At 37.2% G+C, this 15256-nt stretch overlaps 1 protein-coding gene and 1 pseudogene across 3 annotated transcripts in view; one reads left to right on the top strand and one right to left on the bottom strand.

The window, feature by feature from the left end:
- SPATA5 (spermatogenesis associated 5) overlaps window positions 1-15256 on the top strand; it is a 351344-nt gene that overhangs the window by 285865 nt on the left and 50223 nt on the right. The window lies entirely within an intron of this gene.
- LOC102154288 lies at window positions 3861-4840 on the bottom strand (annotated as a pseudogene).

Below are 15256 nucleotides of genomic sequence, written 5' to 3'. Positions count from 1 at the left end.
AAAATTCAACTTGCCTTTAGAGGCTTCCAGATGAAAGTAACCCTTACTGAAGAAAAAGATCACAAAAGTTTCAACAAAAATGGTGAAGAGTATTATGAGAGCAATGTAGGATGTCCAGAAAGGGAAATAAATGCAATGAAACTTTAAAAGAAATAGAGAACACATCCAGTGGGGGAAGATCAAAAAAGCCTTCATGGAAGAATTAACATTTTGATGAGCTTTAAAAGATACAAATAGTTTTGTGAGGAGACTACGGGAGAGAATGCATTTTAGGCAGAGGCAGAGACAAAGAAGTATATGGGATTCACTAGAGCCTAGACATACTGAAAAATGGGCTGTCCAGTGTTTCAAGGTAAGGCTGTAAAGTTTGGTAAGGAGTATTTTGTAGGGAGCCTAGAATATGTACATTCTGGAAGCTCATCCTTTACTAGGTAAGCCTAAAGAACTTTTGAAAATTTTTGAAGTGATATCAGAGCTATGATTTTGGAAAATTAGTCTGGAAACAAGATGGCTAGTCAGGAAGCTAGGAGAAAGGTTAAGAGTGGTATAAAGTAGAAAGAAGACAAAGTAAATGGAATAAAGATGAGAGTCAAAGTCAAACATCAAAACTGACTCAACCTTTTCAGCCTGAAGACTGGGCAAATGATATTTCTGTAACAGCAAGTATAATATAGTAGTTAAGGGGTGCCTGGGTGACTCACTGGGTTAAGCCTTGAACTCTTGATTTCAGCTCAGGTCATGATCTCAGGGTCATGAGATTGAGCTCTGAGTTGAGCTCAGCTGGGTGTGGAGTCTGCTTAAGATTCTCTTTCTCCATCTCTCTCTTTCTCACACACAGATACATACGTACATATATAAAGTCTTAAAATACACACACACACTTATATAGTAGTTAAGTTTCTATTTGTTGTAAGTAAAAGATACTGGCTAAAACTGATTTGAGCCAAAACAAAGGATATTTTCAAAATAAACTATGATATCTCAGTATTTAAGGAACAGGACTTTGGACTGTCAGGGACTAGAAGGACTCCACAATCCTCAACAACAGAAATTATAACTGCTTTGCAGATGTGAATGTGAATCATCTACCCTCAACTTTTGTTTCTCTCAGTTCCAAAGTCTGTGGAGAAAGAATCTGATTGGCTCATTCTGAGTCATGTGTTTGCCCCTCAACTAATTGATTCTGATAGGGAAACAAGATCATACCTTTATAGATAAGGCCGCTGGAAGACTCATTTCAGTGGTATATACTAGAGAAGAGGAAAATGTTATGAGATAGGCCATGTATAATTGATCAGTGTATATGTTCTATTCTTGAATACACAGATTAGACACACACTTACCTACCCATACTTCCAGACGAATGTCTTGTTTTTCTGTAGACAACTGTAAATATGTTCTGCCCTACAAAGGAAAGTATTTCAATAGAGGATCATTTGACAACCAAAAAAAAAAAAAAATGCTATAACCAAGGGATTAAATTGTAAGTATAAGTATCACTAGTATCCTCTGTATACAATGGTTAGAAAAAGATAGGATAGAAGAAAAGCTAATGACAAAGTATCATTTTTAAAAAAGAAAAGGAAAATAAAAATAAAGGCTACATTCATAATTTCTGCACTTGGCAATGGGACTATATTCTTTAAGACTTACTTTCTCCATTGACACTTCGTGTTCCTCTTTGCCCTTGATTAGTACTTCATCAAGTCAAAGTAGAGTTCTTATACTGTTGATATGACCCAAACCTACATTCCTAAAGAATCTGAGCTCTGGATGGAATTGTTTGTTTAAAGTTGTGATAATCATCAATTAGTCCTAACCAGTGGTCATAGTAGTACAAGATGTTCTGCCTCAGAGGTTACCAAGGTCTAATGCCAACTCATTATTCATTCAGCTCTGTCCTCTTTGGCTACAGTAAGTAGAACTACCCCATCCATCCTGAGCCTGGGAGTTTGTGAATGAGCCTCAAAATAGCACTTGATTTAGTTTTGCTCTACTGGAGGGTTTAACTAAATATCCCTAGTTGTGGTATGAAGAGTAGAGTTAAGATAGATGTGACAGAAGCCGAGGTAATAGCCCACATGAAGGAATATTAATTAGGGCCTAACCTTGTATTAGTTAAAGGTAGTGAAATGAGGGAAATTCATAAAGCATTTAGGAAGCAGGACTTAGGGGATTAATTAGAAAGAGAAAAGAATCAAAGGTGACTTGCAAGTAGCTACCTAAGTGATGATAGTGCCATAAAGTGAGAGAAAAAAATATAGGGCAGATTGGGACTCCTTCACTATCAAGGACTTCTGAATTACCCAGGAAGAGATGTCAGCAGGTGGTAGTTGATATACAAATTAGGAGGTGAGACCAAGAAAATAAAGGAGATTACACTGTAGAATATTTAAAATAGGAAGAATAAAGGGCCCAAGAAAGAAATCTGGAACACCAAAATCTAAAAGGTAGACATAAGAAACAGAACAGAAATGATTGGAGTGAAGTGGGTTCTGGAAACCTTTTGGATACCGAGCATTACCAAATAACAACAGAAAGGTTTGGGTCTATTGAGTTTAGCAATATGCAAGTCATTAGCGACTTCATTGAGAGCAGGAGTAGTGAGGGCAAAATCTAAATTGTGGAGAACTGAAATGAAAATGGAAAGTGAGGTATTACTGTAGGTGTCTCTTTTAAGAAATTTGAACAAAAAAGAATGGAGAGATATTAGATTGGTATCTGGAGAAATATTGGTGAGGCCAGGACTAGGATGGGATAGACAAGTATGTTTATAGACTGAGGAGGAAAAGTCAGACGGAGAATGAAAACATCCAGGCAAGAAAATGGGGAAAGGAATAACTAATGAAGGAAGGTCAGAGAGGATTGGGATCATGAGCAAAAAGTAAGGCTTGGCCCTCAGCTGAAGGAAGGGAACCCTGTTCTCTTATATTGTTGAGAAAGAAGTAAGGATCATAGCAGATATAGATGATTTTGTAGGTAAGGGCCTGGAGAGGTGAAGAAGGGGAATGGATTCAGTGATCACAAGCCTCAACTGGAATCTATTTCATGAGTCTTTTATCTGACCCATAGAATTATTAAATTCATATATAATATTAAGTTTTACCCTTTTCCATGTGTGATGTAATACATAGTAAAGTCCAGTCTCTCTCTTTTGAGAAACAGATACAGAAAATCAAATTTTAAAAATGTAAACATACTGAGATGAAGGTGTCTATGGATTCTCTTAATGGAGTAGATCATCTAGACTAGTTTTCATTTTGTTGGAACTTTCCCTCAATTGAAAAGATCTATTATGTAACATTTTAATTAATATAGATCTATTGCATAAAGAGAAATGAGAAGCTCTGTATATGTGGATGATCATAAACTCATAGGAAGATTTTATTACTACAGATAAGACTATTTTCTCGATAAGAAAGTCAGATTGAATATACTGATGTGACAAATGATCCTTTAGTCTCTTAGTTTTACATACTTACTGTTTAGGTCAGGGCCTGTCTGTGTTAGTGGTCTTGTCTATGAAACACTTTTGCTCAAATGAAATTTCTACTATACTATGTATTGCTTACATTCTGACCTACTTGACAATCTAGTATCAGATTCACTATTACAAAAATTAGCTACATACTATGTTAGCTGTAACTCAGTGTAGTCTTTTTTTCTAATTAATAAATTTCTATTTAAGATATTTGACAAAGTTAATAAAATTTTTATTTAAGATATTTGACATGTGATTCCTTCTGCCACCAATCACCATAGTTCCACCAAAGCCAGAGTGATGATCTTCAAAATAGCACTTTTAAAACAAACTTTTGTTCAATCCACAGCTGTCACTGTCCAGAGGTCTTCTTGGATCTCCACTTGAATATGGACATACTTCAAAAACTCCCCACCATTTAGGGTCTAAATAGATAAATGATCTTCCTGGTTCTCAAACATCCTTTAAGTCCAGACACTGTTTTCAAGTGAAAAGCCTTAATATTCATATTCCTATCTCTTCCTTTTCAGACCATTCTATCCTCTGTCCCATGTTTTTGGATTTTGATGCTCTCTTTTTAGACGAAGCAGCTTCTTCAGTATATTCCTCTTGTCTTAAATACAGATTCATTTTCTTTGGTATTTCAGAACTTACTATGAATTCATTATTGTCCACCAATTTGATATCACATCCATCATCATGTTCAAGAGTTGTTGCAGCCTCTTCCACTGTTTCTGACTCTTCGATAGGAGAGAGAGATCCATCATCATCCAAGTATTTGTATCTACGACTGTCAAAATCTTCCCTTTCTAAATCTTCACCAACATTAATTTATTTCAAGGATTCCTTGAGATAGTATTCATACTTCAATTTTTCAAGGTAGTTGAAAAATCCTCTTGCCACCGCTTGCTCAAAGCTTAAAATCTTTCTCCATGGTAATAGCTTTTTTACATTCTCAGATTCTAAAAATGGGAACCCAGATCCTTTGTCTTTAACTTGTTTCTTATTTATTTGGGAGCATCTAGTGGTTTTTCTTCCTTCTGGTCTTCCCCTTGGTCTTTCTTTTGGCTTATATTTCCTCTTTTTACGTTTCTTTTTTTTTAATCTTTCAAAAATAGCTTTTAAAGTCAGTGGTCTTGGTTCAAAAGAGGAGTCACTAGATGAATCCCTGCTTCAACACCTCCAGATGAACGAACAAACTTTCTAATAGGGTTTCTTTGCCCCTGTTTTGGTGAGTAAGGGACACACTGAGTCTTAAATAAGCTGCTACCAGAAGAATTATCACTTTCATTGTCAATTTCTACAGCTGAATTAGATGCCATTATAGGTTGAGAAAATTTGTTACTTATTCTCCCCCAAGTCCTCTCCAAATTTTATTCACCACTTGTTTGCTTCAGAGTTCTCAACAACCACGCGGAAGGAAAGAACTCAGTGTAGTCTTAAAGGGTTTTCTCAATTATTTTAATACTTGTTCTTTTGCAGTGATCTGAAAACCATTTCTACTTTCCAGAAAGAATGCCTTTAGCATTAAGGCTTCAGAATCTTTTTTTTTTTTTTTTTTTTTTTTTTAAGATTTATTTATTTATTTATTTATTCATGAGAGACAGATAGAGGAGAGAGAGAGAGAGAGAAAGAGGCAGAGACACAGGCAGAGGGAGAAGCAGGCTCCATGCAGGGAGCCTGACGTGGGACTCTATCCCGGGTCTCCAGGATCAGGCCCTGGGCTGAAGGCGGCACTAAACCGCTGAGCTACTACCCAGGCTGCCCAGGCTTCAGAATCTTAAAGTGAATTGATTGATCAGGGAAGATTTAACAATGCCTGGCTCACAGTTTGTACTTAATAAATGTTTGATGAGTGAAAGACTGAATGCATGCAATTTCATTTTTGTGAAAATTTACTACCCTAAAAATTTGTCTCTGGAAAGAAGTAGTACACGTTCTTTTTGGAATATCTGAAACCATTGAATCTTACTTAATTCTATTAACAAAAACTTTTGAGTCCCAGGCCCTCACCAAGACACTCACTAAAAGTAAAGAGACCATGCTTACTTCCTTTTACATTGGTTATGAGTTCTGATTTTTGATGATAACAATTTTGGATCAATGCTAGGTTTTGGCAAGGTTCAGATTAATTATATAAAAGAGTACATTTAAAAAAAAATTCTGTCATATCCAATTACCCAGTTCTCTAGCACAAGTGCTTTAGGCACTGACTTAATCTAGAAATGATCATGTGAGAGGCCATCTGGTAATGACAGGATGTCATTCTTATATGAAAGAACCTAAGGCAGTAATCTGGAATAAAGGACCATCAGTTGATCTCAAGAGAGCTATCTGAAACATTTTGGTCAAAGTCAAGTTCACTGAGGGTCATATTTTCAACTAAGAAGAAGATTCCCGGAGTAAATTCCAGGGTTCGAATAAAAACAACTCATATACTGTTATTTTAATTGAATTATATCCCACCTTAGTTTTCTCCATAGTATGTTTTCTTCAGACACATTCTTCTTCCATGATTGTCTAATGTTTTGTTTTGTTTTGTTTTTTTGAACCTCATGGTGTTCCAGTTACATGTAAACAATACAGACAGTGATACTTTGTAAAATATCCCATTTCTACCCCTTGAGTCTATGTTTTCCCTTTTCTGGTAAATGACTTTGGGAGCCTACAGAAACCAAATAATGAGAACCCCTAGAAGTAGTGTAGTAAATGAGATTGCTAGTGGTATTTTCATAAAGTTCTAGTTGCCTCTACTATTGTCTTTGATTTGTTCTTTTAAAAGGTTCTTACCTACAATGTGTTTTCATTATTTTAGTCTCTTTGAGGTCAGGAAAATGACCTGGAGATAAAAGGAAGTCCTGTGGCAATTTGACTTATATTCTTAGCTAACTGACTTAATTGGCTTATGTCTTAATTTTTGTTTATGAAACAAAATATAAAGTATGTGATAAATGCATATGTACAATATGATGCTTTTTCTTAGGTATGTACATTCCAGAAATTGGCTATATTTGTAAATTAGGGTGGCTTGTGTACTGAAGCTTTTTTGGGTTTTGAGGGTTTGTTTTTTGTTTGTTTGTTTTTTAAGATTTTATTTCAGACAGAGAGAGTGTGCATCAGCAGGGAGAAGGGGCAGAGATAGAAGCAGACTCCCTGCTGAGCAGGAAGCCCAACAGGGGGCTGAATCCCAGGACCCCAGGATCATGACCTGAGCCAAAGTTAGATGTTTAACCAACTAAGTCACCCAGGCACCCCTGTACTAAAGTTTTAGAGGGAAATTTTAAGTCATAATCTCTATGTCTCTGATATAAAGAATACCTGGGTATAAATGAAGCAAATCTTGTGGATTCTGAAATAGACCTCAAGATTTAGAACTATGGTAAAGAAATCTGAAATTTATTAATTATTTCCTTACTGTGAGATCATATTGTCTCTGGTTAAAAAGACACTTTCTTTTAAAGCTTCAACTAAAAGAAATGTATGCAAAATATATATACAATTAGCAGTATTGCAGAAATAAAGAGTTCAGTCTCAGGAATTAGGCAGACCTGGATTTGAATGTACACCACCAAGAATGAACCCTAATATAAACTATGAACCCTGGGTGCTAATGATATGGCAATGTAGATTCATGGATTTTAACAAATGTACCCCTCTTCTGGAGGATATTGATAATGGGGGATGCTCTGTATATGTTAGTACAAGAGGTATCTGTATTTTCCACTGTGATTCTGAAGCTGCTCTAAAAAAAAAAAAAAAAAAGTCTATTAAAACAACAACAACAAGAAGAAACAGGATGGGAGGAAATAAAAGCCTACTCTCTGAGCCTGCCCTTTTTGCCACTGCCTATTGTACACACTCAGCCTTTGCACTCTCCGCAGCCCTCCCTTTCTCCCAACCTCAGTCACATCCATGTGGATGGTTAAAGCAGCTTTTTTCCCTCCAGTCAGTTCCTAGAAACTGTGCCATAAAGGAGACCATCACAAAACAGATCGTTATTGAAAGAATTATATTTCCTTATACAAACAACATTATAATGGAGGATTGCATTCGTGCCCAGAACTTGCCATCAAATAAAGTATGCTCCAAGTTCTCTTTAATGAGCCTGAGTATACACTACACACTAATCAGGATCCTGTGTACCATAGGTGATTGGTCCATAAAAATACAACTCTGGAAATAATTGTGTTTTATAACCACTTTTGGAGAGCGTATTCCTTTTAAACCTTACATGAATTGTTGTTACCGTTAGGATGCTACCTGTCTGAATCAGCAATGTCATCCAGCTGTCTTTGTGGCCTGAGGGACAGGGCACCAAGACTGGTTTATCAAAGGATTGAAATGGTTGAAGAGCAGTTCCCTAACGAAGGGGGCTTTATTTGCTCAGGAGAAGCACTGAGATTATCCACCCCCCAAAAAGAAAATAATACTATGAGGAAGAAGACGGAGACAGGGAAGGGAAGGCAAAAGAAAGAATGCCATACTTCCGAGTTCAAGGTTGTGAGACAGCTACTTAGGATGTTTTACAAGATTTTCTTTTAATACAGAAAGGAAAAGTCAGTGTTTGTTCCATAACAGAACATTTATTATATAAAAATTATTTTGCTTTGGGATGCCTGGGTGGCTCAGCCGTTGAGCATCTGCCTTCAGTGATCCTGTGGTCCAGGGATCGAGTCCCACATTGGGCTCCTGCATGGAGCCTGATTCTCCCTCTGTCTCTATCTCTGTCTGTGTGTCTCTCATGAATAAATAAATAAAAATCTTTTTAAAAATTATTTTGCTTCACAAAAACTATGAACATAGATGCCTCACACTTTTATATTTCCTTTGTTTCTGATAGTCTAGGTCGGATGCTCCATAAAGTTTTTATCACCATGTGATCTGTAAAGCATATGTTCCATCAGAAAATCCTTCTAGTCACCAGCTCTCTGGTTTCCATAGAGGTGTTGATGGAAACTTACATATAATTCCAGAGTAGCATTCTGCTGCAAAGGATTTTATAAAACATTAAATTCTGATACGGGGGATAATGTTGTAAAAATCATTCTTGATCCCTCAATAATGCTGCATATTAATGGCTATGTAGCATTTGGCTTCAAAATTTCTAACTGCGTAAACTTGGATTTCATAGTAGTGTAAAAAGTATTCTGCTAGAAAAAAGTAGATACTTGACTTTTTTACAGGCTTAGAGAGATCTGCTGTATCTTTCAAGTAAATGTTTCCTACCACTATTACCATCTTTCTGTTCATCTACAGGGAAAAAAAAAAAGAAAAAAAAATGCCAGTTTTTCTTACCCAGAATCCACAATTTGAGTCAAGCCTAGTTTCATATGAATGTTCTGTGTAATGGGGAGTTAACTATCTAAATCAGGGGTCAGCAAACTAGGGTCTGCAGGTCAAATCTGCCCCACAGTCTGTTTTTGTAAGACCTGGAGGCTAAGAATAGTTTTACACTTTTAAGTGTTTGAAGAAAATCAAAAGTAGAAGTAAAATACGTGAAATTCTAATTTCAGTGTCCATAAAGTTTTATTGGTACACAGCTACACACATTCATTTTCCTATTGCCTATGGCTGCTTTCACACTAGAGATGGATCTGAGTACTTACAAGAGGGACTGTGTTCTATTGCAAAGTCTAAAAAAATTGCTACCTGGCATAAATTTGTTGGCCCCTGATTTAAATAATTTCACTATCTACCACTCTACCCACATACTTATATTCACTTTCTCTCCCTGTCTCCCTTTCCCCCACCCCATCCTATTTTCCTCTACACACACAACCGTTTTGAACTTGGATATTACAATGACAAAGAAATCAAATTGTGAGCCTATAGTAATTCGTAAGCGGAAACACGTTTTAATTTCCCCTTGACTTGTCAACTCTATCCTCCCTGTCTGCTTTCCCTTTCCTCTGCTGCCTTTAGATAGTGTTTCTAAGGCCATGCCATTTTCCCAACATATTTTGTTTTTAAGGTGGGGGTTAGATCTTGATACATCTTTTAACTTCCATGGAACGTTCCCTGTTAGTATGTGGTCCCATTTTTAACCTATTTGCAGACACCCCCGATTATCTAAAATCACTTTCACATGGGGCTGAGGTTAAGCTTTATTTCTCTTGGCATGTCTCTGCCACAGCAGACACTTCCTCTTTGCCTTGAAAGGACAAAACGATGTTCAGCTGTCTGGGCTTAGGCCCAGTATTTGATTTATACATTATTTAATTTCCTCTTGAAAATTGGAAGCAGGGCTTTCAGGAATGGAAGTCAGTATTTTTCATTTGTTTAAGAACACTTTTAGGTCTAATATAATCATCAGTAGTAAATGTCAGCATGATTGTGAGTGACTTAAGGTAAAACAAATAAAACATGAATACAAAGGAAAAGTATTTGACAATGGAGAATATCTGAAGTTTTTGAATAATCATTATTGTATTTGTTATTAAGTTTTTTTGTGCTAATGTTCATTCAACAAACTTCTCTGAGCTACATTTTGGGGCACCTGTCTTTATTCATTGAAGGAAAGACCTTTCACCATTATGTTAATAGTTCAAATTTTGGGGTGATTAGAAGTTCGAGGAAGACTTAATATAAACATACCAGTAATTTTACAGAGGATTTTTGGTTTCTGTCTAAGCTGCTACTGCATTTTATCTCCACAATTAAGTTCATGCACATGCCAGTATATATATGCCAAAGTGGTTTGAAATTCTTACAGCAGTGAATGCAGGAAATTAAAAATTAACTCTGGAAATACCATTTCTTGTTCTACATCCACTTTTGGGTAGTGTGTTCCTTTTTAAATCTTACTTAGATTGTTGTTACTCTCAGGTTACAACCTGTCTCCTTTTTTTACCACCAAAGTTCTCAAAAATCTGGCACACCTAGTGCCTCCACTTCCTCACTCCTGATTTACTTCTCAAACCCTGATGGATGGCCTCTCCCTCCTTCCACCACTGCTGAGCTGATCTCACTTTTCCTCATCTCCAATCCAGTAACCAGCTCTGAGTCCTTGGCTTGCCTTCTGCCCATATCCCAGAATACCCCTTTCCTGAGACCCTCTTCCAGTTTTCATGTGGACTGTTTTAGGTTCCTCTAATTCTTCATCTCTTACACACACTCCTCTCCTAGTATCAATCTAAGCTAAAATATTCCCAGAATTCTGTTTCTTGGACCTCTTCTCTCCCTATACTCTTAGCCTTTTCCTTCTCATCCTTCCTCAGTGCCTGAGATACTTGAAGAGAATTTAGAGGGCTGCAAGGAGCACAGTTTGAAAAAACCACCCCAGTCCTGTGAGATGACTTCATTTGAGTCCCTGGGTTCAGCCCACCCTGTGTCTGTCACCTCTGGGCCTTGCTCAGGAGTGTTCCCTCACATGGAGGGCCTTGCTGCCAGCACCATTATCTTTATCTTCACATTCCTTTTAAGCTCATTCCTCAAGAGTCTACTCTTTAGTGTCTCTGAGCTCCCAGTAGATGTTTTCTCTTCCTCATCTGAGCTACAGGAGGGACAGCCTGATATGATGGATAGAGCAAAGATTCTGGAGTCAGGCAGATAATATATTTAAATCTGGACCCACCACATGCCTGTTTGTGTGATGTTAGGCAAATTTACCTACATGCTATAAATGTCAGTTTCTTCATTTATAAATGGTGAGGGAAGGTGAATGCTACTTACCTCATGGGCTTTACGTAGATTAGACATATGCAAGTCTAGAACACTTGTGGTGCTTGCTGTAGTAGTAGTAACTGTTATCATCCTCATCAGTAGTAGTCTTCTATCTCAGCATTCCATGCTTCCCATGTCAGTTACTTCACTTCACTTGCTAAGTAGGCATCATATAGCTGCCTTCTTCCCCCTTCTGAATTCTAAGCTCCTAGAGACTATCTTTATATTCCCCTACTCCCCTAGAGCATAAAACAATGGCCTATAAATAGATTCTCCTGAGGGAATTGAATTAAGTAGAATGGCCCTTCTCCCCCCTTAAAAGAAATGCTGATTTCCCGGTGTTTTTAGGATTCAGAGCTGGTATATTTGTAGCTCTGTCTTCATATTTTAATCAAATATTAGCATACCAAAAAGTCATTGTTGTTATATTTTGTCATACTGAATCTTGAAACTAGCCTTTGAAATGATTGCATTTTAATTCCTCAGACACTTAAGGACCTGCATAGTAGAGCTGGATAGCCTGGAATAATTCTTATTTTTGAAAATACTACTTTGTACCTTATATATAAATGCTATCAGTAGTAAAAATGTATTTTAAATAGAGATTAATATATATTTATTTTTAATTTATATTTAAAGTTCTTACATTAAAATGTATCTTTGATTTTATACTTTCTGATTTATAAAATTGAAGCCAAATGCATAGTTTTATAGCTTAAAAACTATAGTTTTTAACATAGTTTTTATAGCTAGTTTTGTAGCTAGCAGTTTTTCCTTTTACATAGTAATTTTTTCTTCTTAAATCCTTATTTTCTACCTCTGAAATATATTTCTGGAAACAGATTTCTGGAAACAGATTTTTTGCTTCACAAGAAGCGTCACTTTTTCACAAATCACACATTTTCCTGAACTGCCTTGTTTGTTGTTCGGCGAACCAGGAATGTACATTCCTGGTGATTTTTGAAGAAGAAAGTAGGGAAAGAGTTGTTGTGCCTTCACTGGTCTGAACTTCTGTGATGGAGGACCGCTGAAGCTTGTGGATATGACTGACAGACAGGACAAGTAGGCTTTGAGAGAGACAACAGCATAAGTCCACCAGTACCCCAGAGTCACTGAGATCTCCCCTGGTCAGGCATTCATCAATCAGAAAGCCCCTCTGGAGCAGCAGTTTCACAGAGCTGGGTATTAGATGGTGTACTCAGAGCTGGGAACAAGCTGTGCTTCCCTGAGCTAAGGATACCTCTGCGGTGAGCTCTGGGAAGGTGTGCTCGGGGTAGCGGTGAGGTCAAGAAGGGGAAGGGATGGCCAAAGTGAATTCACACTTTGAATGTTTTCAGGAGTTATTTGTAACCACTCAGGAATATAAAATAGTATCACAGCTGAGAGCTTTGTTTAACATTCCATTGAGCTCTAATCTCTACTTAATCTCTACTATTTTGGTTTGGTTACTAGGTATTTAATGCAGCCCCATATTGCAGAAGGCTGGCCAAAAGCACACTTGAAATCAGTAGTAGTCAAAGCTAGCTCTGCTGAACCTAGATTAAGACATGAGCATGCAAGTTTAGTGGTTCTGAAGTTTGTGGGATAGTTGTTTTTTTAGCCTTTTGTAAGCCGTCCTAATATTCTGCCAAAGTTAAGTGTAGCACCTGCTCTAAGGCATAAATGCCATATTTAGTCAAAAAATAAAATGTTAGGACTGAAGACTTAAAACTTTAGTTAATGTTGTCAAGTATCAAACCTTATTGTCTGTATATATTCTCCTTCTTTCTTTCATTGTCCTCATTCATTAATTCACCATGTATTTATTGAGCATCTCTTACGTGCCAGGTAAAGTTCTAGGCACTAGCATATGTTAACAAAATAAACAAAAGTCTGCACTCTGTGTGTGCTTCATTTTTGTGAGGGGAACAAACCAACAAAATAAATTAAAATGCAATATATGAGGGGTGACTGGCTGGTTCAGTCAGAGGAACATACAACTTTTGATCACGGGGTCATGATTTTGAGCCCTATGTTGGCTGTAGAGATTATTTTGAATAACTAAAACTTCAGAAATGATAAAAGTTGTTTTAAAAAAGAAAATGCGGTATGTGGAATGGAAGTAACAAGATAAGGAGCAAAAAAAGCAAGAAAGGAAAAAAGGATTATAAGGGAGGAGGCAGCAGTTTTAAATAAGGTGGCCAGGGAAAACCTCACTGAAAAAGTGACATCTGAGTAAAGACCTAAGGCAAGTTACTTATCTGAGGAAAGGGCATTTCAGAAGAAGGAACAGGTGCAAATGCTCTGAACAAGACTGAGGTTTTGTATTTAAGAACAGCAAGGAAGCTAATGTTTCTGAAGTGAAGAGAGCGTGGAGGTGTTCCAGTGTGCAAATGAAGAAAGTGAGAGGTCGTGATTGGTATCAGATGTTGCTGATGGATCAATTATATTGAGAACTGAGGACTGATCATTGGATTATGATCTTGACAGTGCAATTCACTAGAGGGTCAGAAGTCTCATTTGAGTGGGCTTGAGTCAGAATTGGGAGGAGAGGAACTAGGGAACTACAAATAAAGACAGCTCTTCCAAGGACTTTTGCTGATGGTGGATTGAAACAGGTATGGAGACAAGGGAGGGATTATGCTTTTAAGAAGAGTAATTGCAACATATTTTTATGCTGGTGGGAAAAGTTGATTATAGGCGGAGGAACAATTATAGCGGCAAATCTTGACTTAAGAGAATGAAATCCAGTGCATAAATAGAAGGACTGATCTTAGCAACTAGAACAGTTCATCCATTGAAACAGGAAGGAAAGGTAAGAGTGCAAGTACATACAAGTAAGTAGGATAGGGCAGATTGAATGGTGATAGCATACTGAAAGTTCTTTTCTGCCATGTAAACAAAGTTTATTTCCAGTGTTTGAATAAAATCTACCATATCACTGTCATATGTTTATTTATTTACTCTCTCTAGAGTAAGTTTGGCCAGCTTGTGATTCGTGTATATATATATATTTTTTTTTTCCCTTTTTTTGAGCAAAAACCTGTCTCCTGTTTTGCTTTCTAAACCCTCACAAGAATGACAGTTCCAATCCTCCTCCATGAGTCTTTCAAGTACTGGAGGGTTGACCTGATTTCTCACTGCTGACTTCATTCATCCTCTACCACACCTTACCCTCAGTGTTTCTGTTGGCATTTGGTGTAAGCCCCCTCTCACATCTGATCACTCTCCTGAGAGGAGCCAGGTTTCTCTCATTAATTACTCATTGACCTATATAGTCTTTTTTCTCCTATGCTTTTTTTCTCACATATTCAGTGTTTCTAACAAATATTTATACCCAACTGGCATGCCGACAAGGTTTTTATCTAATGTGTTTATCCTACAGACAAAGCATAGCTATTAAAAGAATCTCCTCCAATCCCACCTTTATCCACTAGTTAGTCCCTTGTGATAGGATTGTCAATTTTCCGTTTTCACGTGACTCCAGGTAAATCAATATCTAATCCAGATGTAGCCAGATTAAGTGGTATGGGGCAAAGAAAAAAGGATATATTACAAACGATTTAAGCCTGGATGACTGGAAGAATGGTGTATCCCTGAAAATGAGTTAATGGGGCAGGCGGTTTTCAGATCAAGATGACACATCTGTCGTTGAATACTTTGGATTATAGATGCCTGGAGAGAGGCTGAGCTAAAGATGAATATTTCAAAGACATCTGCATAGGAGTGATATTTGAAAAGATGAGAGTAGATTCATTTTTCAAGAGGTGATAAGTAAAAGTCTAGAACCCAGAGGCCAAGAATAATGTGTCTATATTGGAAATGTCTCTGGCATGTGAGCATGTGATCTTCTGAGAATTAGAAGTTAGTCCTAACACATTACCATGTACATGAAAAATTGATGTAAGACAACCACACTGGTTTGAATCACAAGTATAAAGAAGAGTCCTGATTTTCCTGTTATCACTTCCCTAAACCCAAGAATGCTGCTGTGCCTGAGGTGACCTTAATCCCACTAATATCCCCATTAGCACTACTACTACCTTTACCATAACAACAGAGTATTAGTGGCAATAGTGATCACCTGGAGGCAGTGACTGAGTGTGAGCTTCAATAACCAGGCTTAGGAGAACA

This window comes from Canis lupus, chromosome 19 (genome assembly GCF_011100685.1).
Source record: "Canis lupus familiaris isolate Mischka breed German Shepherd chromosome 19, alternate assembly UU_Cfam_GSD_1.0, whole genome shotgun sequence".
In the NCBI taxonomy this organism is placed as follows: Eukaryota; Metazoa; Chordata; class Mammalia; order Carnivora; family Canidae; genus Canis; species Canis lupus.
The sequence above is the reverse complement of the archived record's forward strand: the minus strand, read 5'-3'. Positions and strand labels throughout refer to the sequence as shown.